This window comes from Pteronotus mesoamericanus, unplaced genomic scaffold (genome assembly GCF_021234165.1).
Source record: "Pteronotus mesoamericanus isolate MK-2021 breed Mesoamerican mustached bat unplaced genomic scaffold, CSHL_Meso_final scaffold_12, whole genome shotgun sequence".
In the NCBI taxonomy this organism is placed as follows: domain Eukaryota; kingdom Metazoa; phylum Chordata; class Mammalia; order Chiroptera; family Mormoopidae; genus Pteronotus; species Pteronotus mesoamericanus.
The window spans coordinates 3591880-3609412 of NW_026555303.1; the positions used below are offsets into that span (position 1 = coordinate 3591880).

The 17533-nt window shown below is 36.8% G+C and overlaps 1 non-coding gene across 1 annotated transcript; it reads right to left on the reverse strand.

Annotated features, from left to right (window-relative positions):
• Window positions 1-903: 903 nt before the first annotated feature.
• Window positions 904-1030, reverse strand: LOC129082235 (U6atac minor spliceosomal RNA). The gene has a single exon (XR_008530392.1). It is a non-coding gene; the product is annotated as a U6atac minor spliceosomal RNA (small nuclear RNA).
• Between the last annotated feature and the right edge of the window lie 16503 nt (window positions 1031-17533).

The window sequence follows — 17533 nt, forward strand, 5'->3', positions numbered from 1 at the left end:
GATGTTTTCTTTAGCCATGCAGAAGCTTCTTATTTTGAGGAAGTCCCACTTGTTTATTCTTTCCACTATGCCTCTTGCTCTGGGGGACATATTCGGGAAAATATTACTGCATGGGATATCTGAGAGTTTCCTGCCTATGTTCTTCTCTAGGATTTCTATGGTGTGGCAACTTATATTTATGTCCTTTATCAATCTTGAGTTTATTTTTGTGTATGGTGTAAGCTGATGGTTGAATTTCAATTTTTTGCATGTAGCTGTCCAGCTCTCCCAACACCATTTGTTGAAGAATCTATTTTTACTCCATTTTATGCTTTTGTCCCCTTTGTCAAATATTAATTAACCATAGAGACATGTTTTTTGTTTTTTTCTGAGCTCTCCATTCTGTTCTGTTATATTGATCTATGTGTACCAGACAGTTTTGATTACAGTGGCCTTGTAATATAGTTTGATATCATATATTGTCATCCCTCCTACTTTTTCTTTCTTAAAATTGCTGCAGCTCTTCGGGGTCATTTATGGTTCCATATTAAGTTCTTGAATATCTGTTCTATGTCTGGGAAATACATCATTGGTATTTTAATTAAGATTATATTGAATCTATAAATTGTTTTTTGTAGTATGGACATTTTGATGATGTTAATTCTTCCAATCCATCAACACAGTATATGCTTCCATTTATTTGTGTCTTCCTTAATTTCTTTCTTTAATGTTGCATAGTTTTCTGCGTACAGGTATTTCACCTCCTTGGTTAAGTTTATTCCTAGGTACTTTATTTTTCTTGCTGCTACAGCAAATGGGATATTTTCATGATTTCTGATTCTGATATTTCACTGTTGATGTACAAAAACACCTTTGACTTCTGAATATTGACTTTGTATCCTGCTTTTTTGCCAAATTCATTTATAAAAACAGCAGTTAGATGCCACAATCTGTACATGGTAGTGCCTTAACCGTATGCATGTTGTTAGGCATGAAGGCCTCTTCCATCCTTTAGAGGGGAGTGCTAACCTTCTCTCCTTTCATACAACATTAAATATGGAAACTTAAATGGGATTTTTCCCAGTAAAATAAAACCTACTCATACTATAAGTTACTAAACTGTCTGAGAAATAGAAAATTTAAATGCTAAAAACAAATTGAATCAGAATTTTAAAATCTCTATGCATACTCACACTGCACCCTGGCCCTCCAAGACTAGAAGTTTTTGCTAATAACATTAAAGGAACATTTAGTCTCCACTTTTTACAAAATACTCTGAAGAATAAAGTAAGGTTAATCTCAGTTGTATGTACATGACTGTTTGTTAATTTATTCTCTTTTTTTTTTTGCACATGTGAAATATTTCCTAATGAAAATTTTAAGAAAATTATAAAAAGGAAACAGCAGGAAGCTTCTAGGAAAGAGATAAGTTATGCATACCCAATGGAGGAAGCAAGAACAGATGTGGAAAAGGTAAAGCAAGAAAGGGTGAAGAAGACAGAAGAATAAATGAGCATAAATAGTTTGTAGTTAGAGATTGGGGCCAAAGACTGAGGAGAGCTGTTTGAGTAACTGGCATGGAGACACAATTATTTAAGATGTTTTGCTAAGTATTGTATGGCCCAAATAAAAAGAAAATCCACATATGCTTAAAGGCTCTTTGAGTCAGAGTTATTCTTCTTTGGATGTGACACCATGTTAATACTGGTTATATATGTAAATTACCAAGTTAGATTTAAACTTCTCAATATTATAAGATATTACCACCCAGAGAATAGTGCCATCAGCGTAAGAGAGTCAAGATGAGACCAAAAACAGAGTAAGATGAAAGTTCAAACTATTCAGGTTTGCCTTTTGACCACAGTCAAAATTTAGAAGCTTACCTGCTCTTACAGAATCATAAAGGAAGACAGAAACTTGCAGAAGAAAATGCAAGCTATGGTTCTTCTTTCTCAACCCCTGAAGAAACAGGATGAGTCAAGTTCTTCAAATGTTACCATTAGATTTCCCTTCTACAACCAGTTAGATTTTCCACTGCCCCAATAGTCAGCCTCTAAATAGATAACAGAATGAAAAATGAACTAACAGAGAATATTTTTGTTAAATCTCCATAAGGGCAGAAATTCTGGAAATGTTTAGTGTCAGAAGCGTTTAATGAATGAATTAATACCATGGCAGACCAAATTTTCAGCTTGATAACTACTCTCCTAGAGTGCAGTAGCCAAAAAAAAATGCCTGAAAGATGATGGGCTGTGTTTGTGATGATATACAATGTTGGTCATGTTACACCTCAGCATCACAGGAGATCAACCTCCAGTTAATGTGCCCTTAGAAGCCTGTGTTCTATTTTTATTAAATAAGGTGGACCTGTTCTAGAGAATTATACTTTCATGCGAGGGAAGGAGTAAGAGTTAGCCATTCCAGAAAAGTAATAACTTCAGAATCTAAAAAAAAAAAAACAAAAAAAAACAAAAAACAAAAAAAAAAACAGAAAAAAAAGGAAAGGATACTATAACTTAGCAATATCAAAAAACTAAAAAGATTAACTTAACTCTTTCCAAATAGCAAGTAAAAAAGACATACATGCATATAAAGCATATCTAAAGTGCTCTAACTTCAACAAAATAAAATTCTCTGGGCAGCTGTTACATAACTTACTTAGACATGCATTGAATTGGTGCAGTGGAAATTGCATAAAAAAAGAGTTTGCATGACCAACAACTATTGTGTTATGGATTTATCCCACTAATTTATTCTTCCTGCCTCTGACCTGGATATTGGCAGCCAATAATAGCAAAAAAAAAAAAAAAAAAAAAAAAAACCCGAGAAAGAAAATAATTGTACCTTTTTTAAGTATTTATTTTCCGTTTTTATGCTGATACTTCAATTAAAAGCTGCATTGGTCATGAACTACTCCCATTTTATTATACTTACAATGATTTTTAAACAGAAAGAAACTGCTCATGGGAACTCTAATCCTTCCATTATAGAAATAATTAAGCTCTTTTATTTATGATAAGAAGATATTTGGGGAATTTGGGACAACTATCGAATGGCAAAGAAGAAGAAAGGAGAAGGAGAAGAAGACAAGATATAAACAGATCCTGGATATTAAAATTTGAATTAGTGTTGCATACTGAAAAGTGCAAAGAAACTTTGAAAAATCAACGTGTCAGATTTCTCCTCTGTCTTTTGTTGCAGTTGTTCAGTGTAATTGGCTGCTTTAAAACTCCTAGATACGTAGACATGCAACCACGAACAATACACATTAAGGGAATGTGAATTCCAACCCAGTTTATGGCTCTCTATCACCATCACCCCTCTTGTTTCCACAATACTTAAAAGCCAAAGGAAGGAGAATGCCTCCAAGAGCTCTTTTCCTACTACAGGACTATCTGTTTTTACCATCAAACACAACAACTAAGTAGGTTATTTTCTGAGATGCCTGGCTAATCAGAATTTTTGTTAGGAGTGAAGCCTGTTTGTTCCACTGTAGAAAACTGCCATGTCAGCAAGGTTAGATTAGGATCTTTAAAATTAAATTATATATTTCAGAATTCAAAATAAAACTTTGTTTTTGGAAATAATACATATATGTGTATTGAAATTAAAATGACTTCTTCATATCATTTTCCATTGCTAAACATCAGCTAAGTTTGTTGCAGTGTACATTCCCCTTTGTTGGCCCTGAGGTGCAAGTGCATTAGGCATGACTTTAGCCTCCCTATTGTGTAAACCAACAATGCAAGTTTTCCTACTGGCTCTATGGTTTTATTTATTTTGTCTATTTTTTTTTTACTTTTTTCCCTGCTTCAGTAATTATTCTTTTGTAATCATACCTTAGAGTGTCCCTAAACTCTCTAACTTGACCAGCATGTCCATTATGTTGATTCCAAAATTGACAATCTGGCAACAAAAAGCTCAAAGAAGGAATGCTCATAAATGTTTTTGAAGTCTTTCTTGAGAAAGACATTTCACAGAAAAGAAATATTGGTATCTAAATAAAGGAATATTATCTTCCTTTATTCATCATTTATCCATTCATTCATTTAACAAGTTAAGTGATTATTATGGGCTTTACATTGTTATACAATGAAAAAGTAGAGAGGAACAAGAAACACTTTCATTCTAAAGGAGTGTTCGATCCACATTTTTTTTTTTAATGATGATATTGTGGGCCACAGTTCTCCTCCAAATATCTGTAAAGGAAATTCTATTTGGAAGAATGTAATAGTGAAAAAACTTTTATTAGTGTCTTATCAAATGTGAATATTGAGTGTTTCTTCTTGAAAAATGTAATCACATTGTAAGCACTACATGCCAGGAGATGCTTTTGCCTTCTTTCCAATTTTCCAGCTGTGCCTAGAAATATGAGTATAGCACCTATGCCCATATTATACATTCTGTATTTATGTATTCAAGTACTAATTGTCATAAAGCAATTGTGTCTGTGTTAATGCATTTGTTCTTATATATGCTTGTGAACTGTTTAGCATCATTTAGTCATAACTGTTTTCTTTAATTTTTGTCCATGATATATTCAGTAAAATAATAATAACTCTGTGTAAGATTAATGTATTAATATGACCACACATTTGTCTGGATTTCAAATTTATGGTTCATATTTTTAGGAACCAAAGATTAAATAAGCTGTTCTATACTCAGAATCAGTCTTCAAAACAGAGGATACATGAATATAATGATGAAAAATTGAAGCCTTTGTTTGTGAATTAGCTAAGAACAGAATGTGTCTTACTCATCTTCCATTCCCTAGTTTCTTGCTTAGAGCCTGAGTGAGTAAGTGCTCAATAAATGTCTGGAAATGAAGGAAAGGGACATTTCTGAAGTACAGCTCAGTACTAGGCAACCTAAGGGTGGTGTGGTAATCCCCAAGTGAAAGGGACAAGGAGGCATTTTAGGCATTGGATATCATGTGTAAAGCTTTTCAAGTGTGGAAAAGTCAAGTGTATATAGGGGTAAGGTGGAAATTCTATAGATCTGCAGAGCCTGATATGCAAAGAGAACAGTGAGAAATAAGGCTGAACAGCTGGACAGAAACATAAACAAAAGAAATTTTAATGAGAGTGGAAAAATACATTGGACTGGAGGTCAAATAAAGTCAGGTAGGCCAATTTAATAAGCTGTGGCAATAATTATTTCAACCCTCATAATTATCCCCTAAACGTCTCATTGCTCTTCTTCAAACCCAAAACATCTTGTTTCTTTTGTGTCACAAAGCTTATTCATCTTCTCCCTGGTAGTCCTCTTTACATTATGATATTTCCAATTAACCTTACCTGATATATTAATGTATTTGCTTATATACCTTAGGTAGTTACTGTTTTTCACTTAGTTTCTTTAAATCCCCAACTTACTGCCCAAAAGTTGAATCAAAGAGAAAATGAATATGTAGAAGTACAGGAAGGATTCAAACTTAGGCGTGCCCACATTCTATCACTGTGCCATATTGCATCTCTAACCAAGCATAGCATTGGTTAATTATATTTTTCAAGATCAGAAGTCTAGGAAACCCATAAACTACAAAAATTACACATTTTTCATTATTTTTTGGAACATGTAAGTCCTACACTCTACTTCTGACTTTCATTGAGGTTATAATTTAATGGAAAAAGGTAAGAGAAGAAAGCTATAATTTTCAATTTAATTTTGTGCTTTGCCTTTTTTTTTTTTTCCAGAAGCACTTTACCTCAGACAGGAGCCCATGAAATCTTAAATACCTAGATCTACAAGATCTACATTCTCCTTCTGAGAAAAGTGGCCCCAAACTGCTCTTTCTGTATTAAAATGACTACACTCATGCCAGGTGTCCTGCTCATGCATTAGCTTGAAAGAGGAGGCCATTTTCTTCTGAAGTGGCTTACATGAAGCTGCCCAAGAGGACCACTCTTTTTTGGATGACTACAGGCTAAGTTGGAAGAAAAACAGGAAAGACTAATGCTCAGAATATGTCCTAAATTATGGTTAGCGATTTTGCCAATTTACTGTAAAGTCTATTGTACATACCAGGATAGAAAGTTGCTAAGACACAGAATGACCAGATGGTTAATTTTTGTATCTCACTTTCCTGTGTATAGCTACAAGAAGCCTATCATTGAAGGTAACCTGTGCGTGTCCATTCCTTGTTATCCTATATCTATCTATGCACTTCATATACACTATCACCCTGTTGTGAAGGTCACATAGGTATTACCTTGCTTCCATAAATAGGTGAATCATGGCTGAAAGATATTTGTGACTAGTTGCAGCTAGAGTTGTGTTGGGACTGAGAAGTTTCTAACTATAGGACATAAGTCTTAACCTTGGTCACATCACTTAACCTCTGTCTCAATTTTTTTAATCTTTGAAATGCAAATATTAATGGTACTTTGGTCATAGGATTCTTGTTAGGAACAAATGGGAAAATACACATCAAGTCCTGGTAACATTGCTTACTGACACTTAGGTGTTTAATACAAGCTCACTATTATTTTGGAAGTTACAGATACATGATTTATCCATTCTCAAAGAGCTAGTAATAGAAGGGCTTCAAGATGGTGGAGGAGTGAGTGGAAGTCACACTGACCTCCTCCCAGGACCAATCTGGAATTACAACTAAATTGTGGAGAAATCACACAGAAAACAACTGAAAAATAGCAAGAGAGGAGACTTAAAACAATGGTCAGACAGAGGAACTGGCTTTAGCACAAGCTAACTGGTAAGGAGTGGGGTAGAAGCTTGAGAAGGTGGGCTAGGGACAGACAGGTGGCAGCACCAGAGGGATAGTGAAATGGCAGTTTGGACCCCCCTGAGAAGAGAAGGGTCTAAACCATAAGCGGGGATCTCCAGACTACAGCATCAGAGCCCATAAAAACACATAGACAACAGTTAGCTGTGAAAGTGACAGTGTGCTCTCTGCTAGAGACAGGTAGCTGAAGATGCAAAGAGCCATTTAAAGCGCCAACACATAAATTTGCAGTGGCATCACTTATCCTGGGCTCTGCCGAAGGTGGGGGCAGTGTGGGCTAGAGTCACCTGAGGAGAGACTGGAGAAGGAGGCTTTGGGGAAAAAACTGAGAAAGTGGTGGGGTCCCGGTGCTGACTCACCCCCATTTCTCTGGCTGCCAACTAGCTCAGGGAGACCACACCCCCAAGAAGAATCAGCGTGAAAGGACACAATAGCCACACTCTCACTAAGCTCGGCCCTGGCCTGGGGTTGCACAGGCCCGGGAGCTGAGTACAGAATGGCAATCACAAATACTAGATCCCTGGCTACAAAGGATGCAGAGTGGTCTAGAGACGCTTGAAGAAAGTCTGGAGATGGAGACACTGAGGAGAGAACTAAGGGAGTAGCTGGGGGAGATCCCGGTGTTGACTCCTCCCCCATACAGCAGCAACCATTTTGCTCAGGAAGACCACTCCCATGAGTGACAGCAGCATGAAATAACCTAACAACCCCACCCACAGGAGGGAATTTACCCCAACCAGACAGCTGAGGGCACAGTGGCTATATCAAAAACTGGAGGAGGCAGACACAGACACTAGATTCCTGAAGCCTCTTAAAGATTGCCTAAGGTCAGACAGGGTCAACATCTGACATCATCAGAGGCAGATCCAGAAAGAAATAAAGAAAGAAAAAAACAAAACAAAACAATCTCTTACCATAGAAGTTCACACCACAAAGTCAGGAAGTGAAGACAGATCAATGTAAGAAAAAGAAACAAAAAAGAAGAGTCTCATAAATAATGGGAAGACAAAGAAACATGACCCAGTAGAAACTAAAGGAGGAATCCCCACAAAGAGAACTAATTGAATTAGAGGCAAGTAAATTATCAGATATTGAGTTCAAAACAATGGTTCTAAGGAAGCTCAGTGAGTTCAGTGAGCTCAAAGAATATTACTGAAAACTACAGCAAAACTATGAGGAACTTATTGCAAACTATATCAGCATGAAAAAAGATATGGAAACTACCAATAAGAAGCAAGAGGAAATGACCAATATAATTTCTAAATTATAGGACACAGAAGAAATAATCAAAAGCAGGCTAGATGAAGCAAAGGATTAGATCAGTGATTGAATAACAAGGTAAAAAATAAACTCCCAGAAAGAGGAAGAAAATGAAAACAAGACTCAAAAAGAATGAAGAGACATTGAGGGAAGTGCAGGACAGCATGAAACGTAATAAAATCCATATAGTAGGGATACCATAAGAAGAAGAGGAACAATGGAAAGAGAACCTGTTTGGAAAAGTCATGATGGAAAACTTCCCTAATTGGAGGAGAGAAAAAGTCACGCAAGTCCAGGAAGCACAGAGGGTCCCATTCAAGAGGTACCCAGTGAGGCCCACTCCAGGGCACACCATACTTAAAATGGCAAATATGAAATAAAACCAAAGGGAAAGAACTGAGGGAGGGAAGGAGGGAGGAGGCAAGGGAAAGTGGTGGGGGGGAGGCAGAGACAAATGTATTTGAAAAAATAAATTAAAATTAAATTAAAAAAAAAAAAGAAAAACAGAGAATCCTAAAGGGAGCAAGGGAACAAAAGTTAGTAACACACAAGGGAGCCCTGATATGGCTAGCAGATGATGTCTCAACAGAAACACTACAAGCCAGAAGGGAATGGCAAGAAATATTCCAAGTAATGAAAAGTAAGGGCCTGCAGCCAAGAGTACTCTACCAAGCAAGATTCTTAATTAAAATGGAAGGTGAAGTAAGGAGTTTCCCAGACATAAGAAAGCTAAAAAAAATACACCTCCACCAAACCAGCACTACAAGATATGCTAAAGGGACAGCTTTAAGAAGATGAAGAAAAAGAGTGAAAAAAAAGAGGATCACAGGTGCAAAGAGAAAAAATGAATAAATACCTATCAATAATAGCTTTAAATGTAAATGGATTAAATGTCCCAATCAAAAGACATAGGATACCTGAATGGATAAGAAAACATGACCCACACATATGCTGCCTACAAGAGACCCACCTCAGAATAAAGAACCTACACAAACTGAAAGTGAAGTAATGGAAAAAAAAATCCAAGAAAATGGACAGTGAAAAAAATCAGAGGTAGGAATATAGATTTCAAAGCAAGGGGCATAAAAAGAGACTCAGAAGGACACTTTATAATACTGAAAGTAAGAATCCATCAAGAAGACATAAACTTTGTAAACCTATATGCACTCAACATAGGAGCACCCAAATAAATAAGGAAAATCTTGGATAACTTCAAGAAATATATTGACAGTGTCACACTAATAGTAGGGGATTTTAACACCCCACTATAAAAAAAAAAGATAGACCTTTCAAACAAAACATCAACAAGGATATTATGGAACTGAATGACTCATTATATCAAATGGACATAACTGACATATATAGAACCTTTCATCCAAAGAAGCAAAATACACATTCTTTTCAAATACATGCAGAACAGTTTCAAAGATAGACCACATGATAGGACACATAATGAACATCAACAAATAATAAACACAGGAAAATCAAAATCATAACAAGCATTTCCTCGGATGACAAGGGTTTGAAACTAGAAAGCAACCTAAACTCAAAAACATTAAAACTCATGGAGACTGACTAGCAAACTATTAAACAATGAACAGATCAATAATGATATCAAAAAAGAAATCAGAAAGTTTCTGGAAAAAAATGAATATTAACACACAACAGTCCAATACCTAGGGGACCCAGCGAAGGCAGTCTTGGAAGGTAACTTAATAGCAATACAGACCTACCTCAGAAAGATAGACACATTTCAAATAAACAACCTAACCCTCCAGCTTTAAGAACTGGAGAAACAACAACAAAGAAATCCCAGTGTAAGTAGAAGAAATGAAATAATCAATTTCAGAGCAGAATTGAATGACATAGACACTGAAAGAACAATTCAGAGGATCAACGAATCCAGGAGCTGAATCTTTGAAATGATAAATAAAATCAACAAGCCTTTCAGCACACTCATCAAGAAAAAAAGGGAGAGGAGCCAAATAAATATCAGAAATGAAAGAGGAGAAATAACAACTGATACCACAGAAATACAGAAGACTGTAAGAAATTACTATGAGCAATTATATGCCAAGAAATTTGAAAACCTTGGCAAAATAGACAAATTTCTAGAAAAGCATAACTGTCCATCACTGAATGAAGAAGGAGCAGAAAGCCTGAGCAGAGTGATAACAGCTGGGGAAATTGAAGCAGTAATCAAGAAACTACCGGCACACAAAAGGCTGGGACTGGATGGATTCACAAGAGAATTTTACAAAACATTTAAGGAAGAGCTAACCCCTCTCCTTCTCAGAGTATTCCAAAAAACCCAAGAAAAGGAAAGACTCCCAAACTCTTTTTATGAGGCCAGCATCATCTAAATCCCAAAACCACATAAAGATACAATCAAGAAAGAAATCTACAGGCCAATATCACAGATGAACATAGATGCTAAAATCCTCAACAGAATATTAGCAAATCATATCCAGCAATATATTAGAAAGATTATCCTCCATAATCAACTGGGATTCATCCCAGGGATGCAAGGATGGTTCAATATTTGAAAATCAATAACGATGATACATCACATAAACAAAAGGAAAGACAAAAAGCACATGATCATCTCAATAGGTGTGGACAAATCATTTGGTAACGTACAGCATCCATTTATGATAAAACACTCAGCAAAGTGGGAATAAGGGAGTCATACCTCAATATAATAAAGGCCATATATGAAAATTTTACACCCAACCCTATTCTCAATGGGAAAAAACTGAAAGCTTTCCACTAAAATCAGGAACAAGACAAAGATGTCTGTTTTCACCACTTCTTTTCGACATAGTATAGGAAGTCCTAGCCATAATGATCTGACAAAAAAAAAAAAAGGAATCATAATTAGAAAAAACGAAGCAAAACTACCATTGTTTGCAGATGACATGATAGTGTACATGGAAAACACCTTAGAATCCACCAAAAAACTACTAAACCTAATAAGTGAATTTTGCAAAAAGCAGGATACAAAATCAATATTCTCAAGTCACAGGTATTTTTTATACCAAAAGTGAAATATCAGAATCAGAAATCAAGAAAAAAAATCCCCTTTGCTAGAGCAACAAGGAAAATAAAGTACCTAGGAATAAACTTAATCAAGAAGGTAAAAGACCTGTACAAAGAAAAATATACAACACTGAAAAAAGAAATTGAGGAAGACACGAATAAATGGAGGCATATACCGTTTTCATGGACTGCAGGAACTAACATCACCAAATGTCCATACTACCCAAAGTAATTTAGAGATTCAATGCAATCCGTAATAAAATACTAATGATGCATTTCAGAGACATAAATCAAACATTTAAAAATTTATATGGAACTATAAATGACCAGAAATATCCGCTGAAATTTGAAGTAAGAAAAACAAAGTAGGAGGAGTCACAATCTCTGACACCAAACTATATTAGAAGGCCACTGTAATGAAAACAGACTGCTAGTAGCATAAGAACAGACACATAGATCAATGGAACAGAATAAACAGCTCAGAAATAAACAATATCTGTATGGTCAATTAATATTTGAGAAAGGGTACAAAAGCATACAATGGAGTAAAAATAGCCTCTTTAACAAATGGTGTTGGGAGAGCTAGACAGCTACATGAAAAAAATTCATATTTGACCACAAGCTTACACAATACACAAATATAAACTCAAGATGGATAAAAGTCTTAAATATATTTTGCAACACCATAAAAGTCCTAGAGGAGAATATTCCCAAGACACTCTCAGATATCCCATGCAGCAATATTTTCACTGATATGTCCCCTAGAGCAAGGGACATAAAGGAAAAAAATAAAGAAATGGTACTTCATCAAAATAAGAAGCTTCTCTATGGCTGAAGAGAACATCAGCTAAATGAAAAGGGAACCAAACGTATGGAAAAATATATTTGCCAATGATACCTCAGACAGGGGTTTGATCTCCAAAATATATAAAGAACTCACATGACTCCACTCCAGGAAAACAAAAAATCCAATTAAAAAAATGGGCATAGGATCTGAACAGAAACTTCTCCAAGGAGGACATAAACAGGGCGCAGAGACATATGAAAGGATGCTCATCATTACTAGCCATTAGAGAAATGCAAATTAAACCCACAGTTGAGATACCACTTCACACTGGTCAGAATGGCCATTATCAATAAATGAACAAACAACGGGTGCTCTTGGAGCAAAGGGAATCCTAGTGCACTGTTTGTGGGAATACAGACTGATACAGCCACTGTGGAAAACAGTTTGTAATTTCTTCATTAAGCTAAAAATGGTACTGCCTTTTGACCCAGTGATTTCGTTGCTCAGACTATACCCTAATAATCCCAAATCACCAATTCAAAAGGACCTATGCACCCCAATGTTCATAGGAGCACAATTGAAAATAGCCAAGTGCTGGAAGCAGCCTAAGTGTCCATCAGTAAATGAGTGGGTCAAAGTATCATAGTACATTTACACAATGGACTACTATGGAGCAGTAAGAAAGAAAGAGCTACTACCCTTTGCTACAGCATGGATGGAACTGGAGAGCATTATGCTAAGTGAAATCACCCAGGGGGTGAAAGACATGTACCATATGATCTCAGCTGTAAGTGTAACCTAATCAGCGAAACAAGCAGACAATGAAAATATGACCAGAAACATTGGAAGAAAGAAGAGATCCACAGGGATGAAATGGAGGGTGGAAGGAGATCGCGGGGAGGGGAAGAGAATGATCAGATCACAGAACAGGTGTGAAGCACACATGCATGAAACCAAGGTGCAGAAGGATTTGGTGGGTGGGTGGGGGGGGGGAGTTGTGGATCAGTGAAGCAGGGAAAAGTGGTGGAAGGTAAAAAAGTGGAGACAAGTGTATCTGAAAAAAACTTTTAAAAATAATTTAGAATACTTTTTAAAAAAATCACATCTTTTTTTATTTTTTTTAACTTTTGACAGTTCTTTTTTATTTTTAATTTTACTTTAATTTATTTTTTCAAATGCATTTGTCTCTGCCTACCTTCCACCACTTTCCCTTCCCCCTCCCTCTTCCCTCCCTCAGCTCTTCCCTTTTGGTTTTCTCCATGAGTCCTTCCTATATGTTCCTTCACTTTCTCCTTCCCTTCTTTTTCCCCGTCCCCCCTCCTTCCTTCCCTCTTGTCTCTGTTGATTTCTTTTCCTTTCAGTGTTGCTGGTCTTATTTTCCTTGCATCTTTACATTGTTGGTTAGCTTCCACTTACAGGTCAGATCATATGGTATTTGTCTTTCGCCCCCTGGCTTATTTCGCTTAGCATGATGCTCTCCAGTTCCATCCATGCTGTCGCAAAGTTTAGTACTTCTTTTTTTCTTTCTGCTGCGTAGTATTCCATTGTGTATATGTACCATAATTTTTTGATCCAGTCATCTACTGATGGGCATTTAGGTTGCTAACAACATTTGGCTATTGTCAATTGTGCTGCTATGAACATTGGGGTGCATAGGTTCTTTTGTATTGGCGTTTTGGTGTTCTTAGGGTATAGTCCCAGCAGGGGAATCACTGGATCAAAAGGCAGTTGCATTTCCAGCTTTATGAGGAGATTTCACACTGCTTTCCACAGTGGCTGCACCAGTCTGCATTCCCACCAACAGTGGACTAGGGTTCCCTTTTCTCCACAGCCTTGCCAGCACCTGTTGTTAGTGGATCTGTTTATGATGGTCATTCTGACCGGTGTGAGGTGGTATCTCATGGTGGTTTTGATCTGCATTTCTCTGATGGCTAGTGATGCTGAGCATCTTTTCCAATGCCTCCGGGCCCTCTGTATCTCCTCCTTGGAAAAGCATCTGCCCAGGTCCTTGACCATTTTTTGATTGGATCGTTTGCTTCTTGGAGTGGAGTCGAGTGAGGTCTATATATATGTTGGAGATCAAACCTCTATCTGATGAATCATTAGCGAATATATTTTCCCATACGGTTGGCTCCCTCTTCATTTTGCAGATGTTTTCTTTTGACTAGCAGAAGCTTCTTATTTTGATCAGATCTCACTTGTTTATTCTTTCCTTTATGTCCCTTGCTTTAGGAGAGGTATCAGTGAAAAAATTCATGGGTGGGATATCTGAGAGTTTCCTGTCAATATTCTTCTCTGGGACTTTTATGGTCTTGCGACTTATATTTAAGTCTTTTATCCACCTTGAGTTTATTTTTTCGGTATGCTGTCAGCTAATGATCCAATTTTAATTTTTTGCATGTAGCCATCCAGCTCTCCAAACACCATTTGTTGAAGAGGCTATTATTGCTCCATTTTATGCTTCTGCATCCTTTGTCAAATACTAGATTTCCATAGAGACCTGGGCTTATTTCTGGGCTTTCTATTCTGTTCCACTGGTCTAAGGATCTGTTCTTGTGCCAGTACCAGATTGTTTTGAGTATAGTGGCTTTGTAGTAGAGTTTGATGTCAGGTACTGTGATCCCTCCTACTTTGTGTTTCTTTCCTAAAATTGCTGTTCTCTTCATGAGGCTATTCGGGGTCGTTTATGGTTCCATATAAATTTTTGAAATGCCTGTCCTATTTCTGTGAAATGCATCATTGGTATCTTAATAGGGATTGCATTGACTCTATAAATTGCTTTGGATAGTATGAACATTTTGATGATATTAATTCTTTCAATCCATGAGCACAGTATGTGCTTCCATTTATTTGTGTCTTCCTTAATTTCTTTTTTCAATGTTGTATAGTTTTCTGAGTAGAGGTCTTTTACACCTTTGGCTAAATTTATGCCTAGGTACTTCATTTTTGTTCTTGCTACATCGAATGGTATTTTTTTTTTCTGATTTCTTCTTCTTCTATTGCATTGCTGGTGCACAAAAATGCCTTTGAATTCTGAACGTTGAATTCATATCCTGTTGTTTTGCCAAATTCACTTATTGGATTGAGGAGTTCTTTGGTAGTCTACAGGGATCTCTATGTACACTATCATGTCATCAGGAAACAATGATAGCTTTACTTCCTCCTTTCCTACTGGGATACCTTTATCTCTTTCTCTTGTCTGACCGCTGTGGCTAGGACTTCCAATATGATGTTGAATAGAAGGGGTGAGAGCAGACATCCTTGTCCTGTTCCCGATTTTAGTGAGAAAGCTTTCAGTTTTTGCCCATTGAGTATGATGTGGGCGGTAGGTTTTTCATATCTGGCATTTATTACATTGAGGAATGCCCCATTTATTCCCATTTCTCTAAGTGTTTTGATCATAAATGGGTGATAAACATTATTGAATGCTTATTCTGCATATATCGAGATGATCATGTGGTTTTTGTCTTTTCTTTTATTTATGTGATGTATCACGTTTACTGATTTGCATATATTGAGCCATCCCTGCATCCCTGAGAGGAATTATCCCACTTGACTGTGGTGGATAATCTTTTTAATGTATCTGTGGATGCGGTTTGCCAATATTTTGTTGAGCATTTTACATTCAATCTTCATCAGTGAAATTGGCCTGTAGTTTTCTTTCTTTGTAGGGTCTTTATCTGGTTTTGCGATCAGGGTGATGCTGGCCTCATAGAAAGAGGCTGGGAGTCTTCCCTCCTCTTGGATTTTTTGGAATAGTCTGAGAAGGACAGGGGTTAGCTCTTCCTTAAATGTTTTGTAAAATTCTCCTGGGAAACCATCTGGCCCTGGTCTTTTGTGTGAGGGGAGTTTCTTGATGACTGCTTCAATTTCCCCAGCTGTTATCGGTCTGTTCAAGCTTTCTGTTTCTTTCTCATTCAGTGTTGGAAGATTATACTTTTCTAAAAATGTGTCCACTTCATCAAGATTTTCAAATTACTTGGCATATAATTGTTCATAGTGGCTTCTTACAATTCTTTGTATTTCTGTGGTATCAGTTGTTATTTCTCCTCTTTCATTTCTGATATTATTAATTTGGGTCCTCTCCTTTTATTCTTGATGAGGCAGCTTAAAAGCTTGTCAATTTTATTTATCTTTTCAAAGAACCAGCTTCTGGATGGGTAATCCTCTGAATTGTTCTTTTTGTCTCTATGTCATTCAGTTCTGCTCTAATCTTGACTATCTCCTTCCTCCTACTGGCTCTGGGATTTATTTGTTGTTTTTTCTCCATTTCCTGAATTTGTAGTGTTAGGTCTTTTATTTGAAATGTTTCTATCTTTATTAGGTAACCCTGTATTGCTATGAACTTCCCTCTCAGGACTGCCTTTGATCTGTCTCGTACGTTTTGGACTGTTGTCTGTCATTTTCATTTGTTTCCAGAAATTTTTTGATTTCTTCTCTTATCTCATTATTGACCCATTCATTGTTTAATAGACTACAGTTCAGTCTGCATGAGTTTGCAAGTTTTTGAAGTTTCTCTGAGGTTGATTTCCAGTTTCAATCCCTTGTGGTCCAAGAAAAAGTTTGGTATTCTTTCAACTTTCCTGAATTTGCTGAAGTTTGCTTTGTTTCCTATAATGTGGTCTATCTTTGAAAAACTGCCATGAGCATTTGAAAAGAACATGTATTTTTCTTCTTTGCGATGTAAGGTTCTATATCTGTCAGTTAAGTCTCTTGTTGTTTGTTACAAACAAAAAATTGATTTTTTGTTTGGAAGATCTGTCCATTTTGGACAGTGGGGTGTTGAATTCACCTAGTATCAGTGTGTTGCTGTCTATATCTTTTTTGAAGTCATCCAACAATTTCCTTATAAACTTGGTGGCTCCTATACTGGGAGCATATAAGTTTACAATGTTGATGTCTTCTTGATAGATTCTTCCTCTAAGTATTATAAAGTGCCCCTCTGGGTCTCTATTTATGGCCTTTGTTTTGAAATCTACTTTGTCTGTTACAAGTATGGCAACCCCGGCCTTTTTCTCTTGCCCTTTTGCTTGGAATATTTTTTTTCCATCCTTTTAGTTTCAATCTGTGTAGGTCTCTTGCAATGAGGTGGGTCTCTTGTAGGCAGCATATGTGTGGGTCATATTTTCTTATCCATTCAGCTACCCTGTGTCTTTTGGTTGGGGCATTTAGTCCATTCACATTGAGAGATATTACTGATAGAAACTTACTCATCTTTTCTCTTTGTACCTGTGTTCCTTTCTCATTCTTTTCCTTCATCTGCTTAAACCAGTCCCCTTAGCATATCTTGGAGTGCTGGCTTGGTAGAGATGTATTCTTTTAGCGTTCTCTGGTCTGGGAAACTCCATATTTCTCCTTCTATTTTAATGGAGAGCGTAGCCTTGGCTGTAGGCCCTTGGTTTTCATGACTTGGAATATTTGTTGCCATTCCCTTCTGGCTTGTAGTGTTTCTGTTGAGAAGTCACCTCCTAGGCGTATCGGGGCCCCCTTGTATGTTACTTTCTCCTACTCCCCTGCTGCCGTGTGGATTCTCTCTGTCTTTGATAGTTGCTATTGTAATGATGATGTGTCTTGGAGTGGACCTCTTTGAGTTCATCTTGAGTGGGGTCCTCTGTTCGTCTTGGATCCATGAGAGCCTTTCTCGCCTCAATCTAGGGAAATTTTCCATCATTACTTTTTTGAAGAGGTTATCTGTCCCTTGCTCCTCTTCTTCTCCTTCTGGT